The sequence below is a fragment of the Myotis lucifugus genome, unplaced genomic scaffold (genome assembly GCF_000147115.1).
Source record: "Myotis lucifugus unplaced genomic scaffold, Myoluc2.0 scaffold_76, whole genome shotgun sequence".
Lineage (NCBI taxonomy): Eukaryota > Metazoa > Chordata > Mammalia > Chiroptera > Vespertilionidae > Myotis > Myotis lucifugus.
This window is the reverse complement of record NW_005871124.1, coordinates 1477976-1482160: the sequence shown is the minus strand read 5'-3', so window position 1 is coordinate 1482160 and position 4185 is coordinate 1477976.

The following is a 4185-nucleotide window of genomic DNA, read 5'->3' as shown; positions in this document are numbered from 1 at the left end:
ACAGGCTGGCCTGGAGCCCAGGGAAGGGACAGACCCAGGCCCTCAATGGGAGCGTCAATGTCACATTGTGAAGGAGCATGTGAGGTGAATGACGTGGTCACAGCCATTCTGGTAAAGTACAGTCTGCGACACACACTAGTTCCCAGGGGCTTTGGTCTTGGGTGGGTGGGAACATGGGGGTGGGGACATCTGGGCCCGGGGGACCACTCACGGCCATTTTTGTGAGACAGAGCTTGTCCCTTCCTAATCATAGGTCACTGGCCACATCTCAGGTGCTCAATAGCCACGCGTGGCCAGTGGCTCCCCCGTGGGCAGCGCGGAGAGAGACCATCTTTCCCGCAGAAAGTTCTACTCCACGGGGCTGCTGGGGGGAAGCGAGCATTTGCTTCAGCGGCTTGGCTGTCCCTGAGGAAGCTGCCAGAAGCAGGTGAGTGGGGAGCACAGCGGACTAGAGATAGGCCTGTGCCCAGAGCGCAGCAGGCCGCCCGGCCCACGTAGGCCTCAGGTGTGGCCCCACCGCGCAGGCCCCTCTGTGGGCTGCGGGAAATCCTCAAGTTTGGGCCCCACAGCGCACACAGGGTGCTGATTCCGGGCCCCGGGGATTCCTGCAGGAGGCCGGCTCCCCGGGGAAGGAAGACGGATGAGCCCTGACCAGCACCTGCCCTCGCTCACCCCCTCCCCACCCGCAGCGGCCTGTCTTGTCTCAGGCCCCACAGAGGTCTGCGGGCCTCAGAACCTCCTTGAGTCGCCTGGCTTCTTGTCACCCCCCAAGCTGGGGGCCTGGGGAGAAAGCCAAGAGGGAACAATGGCCTTGGCCGTGGCCCTCAGGGCAAAAACTGAGCAAAGGGCCAAGTTAGACATGAATCCCATCCCTGGGCTTGTGTGGCCCCTTTTGGGCACTGAGGACCGTTCTGTCTCCCAGGCACCTCCACGGCTGGGGAAGGTCACTTAACGGAATCCGTGTTGAAACTGGGCTGAGGGAGGGAAGGAAAAGTCACATCCAGCCAGGTCCGCACTATGCAAATCAAGGACATTTCAAACCGCTGGCAATCTGCTCGGGGACTTCAAAGGTGGCCAGGGCCAATGCCGCTGCGTTTGGGGTGTGAACTGAGGGACTCCGGGGGAGGTGGCCCGGGCCACCTTGTCAGGGTCGATGCTGTGGTAATGAACCCGGGCCTTTGTTGCCGGGAGCCCAGCTGCCGAAGGGCGGAGACCTCGCTGGATGCCCCACCAGGTGCAGGAAGTAGGGGAGAGACATGGCTGCCATGACAAAAACCATTTTCTTTTCTTCACTTTTAGACATCAAAGGTGGACGACCATTTTTTTTTTAAAGGGCACGCAGCCTAGGTCAACATCGCAACCTTGTCCTAGAAACGGCCCCAATGGCTCTCACTCCATTTGATTGCTTACCTACCGTCTGGCCTAGGCACGCCCTCAATTTCTTGCTCCAGTGTCTTCGGGTGGGCGCGGGGCAAGCCTGACAGGCCAGAAGATCCTCAGCATTCACTCTTCGGTGCTTAAAATTCAAAAAAAAAAAAAAAAAGAGTAATTTTGGTTTTTCTGGTTTGGGGAACTCAGGCCCCTAGGAGCAAGGTTGATGGCTTGAGGGCATTCAAAAATGCTTCCTGCAAGTTCTCCCAGCCCCCAAAGCCCGCCCCCCTCCCCCCCCCAGCCAAAAAAAGATGCAGCATATTCTATTTGGAAATCTCAGCCGGGCCTGCTGGGTGGATTCCTCGCAGGATGTGTGAGAGCAATAAATCTACTGCGAGTGGGAGAGAAAGATCAAAGCCGGTCTCTCCCACCTGCGAGGGTGCTTATGCAATTCATTATTTTATGTCCTTGGCTCTTTTTTCAAATGCAGAAAGCCCGAGAAAGGTAACACATCCCCTCACTGACACCTCGGTGCAAATGCATTCATCACAAGCGCTGTGAATAGCAGAGGCATCGGGAGGCTGCCTGCAACGAAGGAATAAAAAGCTCGGATGCTGGCGTCGCTCTGGAGACTCAGGTTCCTCCGTGGAGCCCTGACAGCAGTGTTATTTCTTAAAGCACCCCACGTGGTGTCACCATGCAGCCAAGTTGAGACCCTCTGGGACAGAAGATGGAGATGGAAAGAAGATGGAGGGGTGAGGACGGAGGAGGTGGAGGGAGTGGAAGAGACAAAAGGAGAAACATCATTTCTCAAATGAAAGACCTGGGTTTGAGTCCTGGCACCCTGCTTGTTGGTCGCGTGATCCTGGGAGAGTCACTTAACCCCCTAGTCACCAATGACCTGGGCAGGAAGAACCTGAGCTACACCAGCTCATTCTGGCTCACCAGGGCCTCATGCCCACCTGATCACAGCTGGGCGCGCTCCCTGCTTCCTGGACCCGGCAGCCTGGGCCCACCCCCAGGATGTGATGTCACCCCAAAATGGTTCCAATCTGAGTCTCTGCTTCCCTGGGCTCCAGGCTGGAAGGGTACAAATGATCACAACCTGAAGTTATTTTAAAATCTGTCTTATTTCCTTGTTAACTGTGTCGTCCGTGAGAATGTTATAAGCCCCATAGAGCAGCCACTGCTGAAGCCCCAGCGTGGCCCAGTGCGTGAACACCTTGCTGGATGTGTGGGTGGACAGGCCAGTAGGTGGATGGATACAAGCATGGAGGGATGGAGCAATGAGTGGAAGGAAGGAAGGATGGATGGATGGCTGGCTCGGTGGATGGAAGGGTAGATGGGTGGGTGGTGAGTGGATGGATGGTGGGTGGACTGGCTGCCACATGTTACCAAGGCACTTCTGTCAATACCGCAACACCTAAAGCAGCAGTTCTCAAACCTTTAGGCTCTGGAACCCCTTTACTTTTGATTACCGAGGACTCCAAAAGGCTTCCGTTTATATCAGCGGTGTCTGTCAGCATTTCCCAGATTAAACATGAAAACTGAAAAGAGGGTTAAGTATCCTATATAATAAAAGCCTAATATGCTAAATGTCCAGTTGACCAGTTGGCTGTTCAACCAATCAAAGAGTAATATGCTAATAATATGCTAAGGTCGCTCAACCGCTCACTATGACGTGCACTGACCACCAGGGGGCAGACACTCCGACCGGTAGGTTAGCTTGCTGCCGGGGTCCGGCGATTAGGACTGGGTGAATCGGCCTGGACTCACCCTGGAGCCCTCCGTGGTCCCTCCCCAGATGGCCAACCTCCTGTGTCTCTTCCTGGCCCCAATCATGCACCGGTGGGGTCCCTCGGCCTGGCCTGCGCCCTCTCGCAATCCAGGACCCTTCGGGGGATGTTGGAAAGCCGGTTTTGGCTGATCTCGCAGGCCAGGCCGAGGGACCCCACTGGTGCATGAATTTGTGCACCGGGCCTCTAGTTTATTAATAAAGTAACAATAATGAGCTCACTGCGAGTGTGCTCAGCAGCCCATCACCTACCCCTCAGCACCCTCCCCTTGAGTGGGCTGGACTTACTGACTCACCTCTAATAGCGGAAGTGAAGGGATGTCACTTCCAAAGTTAGATTAAAAATGATCGTGGTGCCTGGCCAGTGTGGCTCAGCAGTTGAGCATCGACCTAGGAACCAGGAGGTCACGGTTTGATTCCCAGTCAGGGCACGTGCCTGGGTTGTGGGCTGAATCCCCAGTAGGGGGCGTGCAGGAGGCAGCCGATCCATGATTCTCTCTCATCGTGGATGTTTCTCTCCCTCTCCCTTCCTCTTTGAAATCTAAAAAAAGAAAAAGAAAACCCGCCTGTGGAGCTTGGCGGGTAGCAAAGAGTCTGAAAAGGTTTCCGGAACCCACAGGGATCCCCGGGCCACACTTTGGGAACCTGCTGAATTACACAGTCATGGCGTCCCCAGACTCCAACTCCAGGGCCCTCACCCCGGCCTTGGTTTCCTGTTCGGAACATTTGCCCGTTTCCCCAGGTGTTGGTGACGGTGGTAACTGGAAGGGACAGGCCTCCTCTGCGGCGGAAGAGCCGGAGACACTGCTGAACAGCTCGCAGTCTTGCCGGGGTCACGCCCAAGGCGCCCCAGCAGGGAAAGAACACCCCGCCTGGGAGGGCCGAGGGGGGCGCAGGGATGGGGCGGGGAGGGAAGCGGGGCTGCTCTGCGCAGTGAAGGCTTCTGGAGACCGGGGTTCGCTGGCTCCCCAGGGGCTTCCCCGCTTCCCCCATTTTCTGCGCAGCAGCCGCCCCCCTAG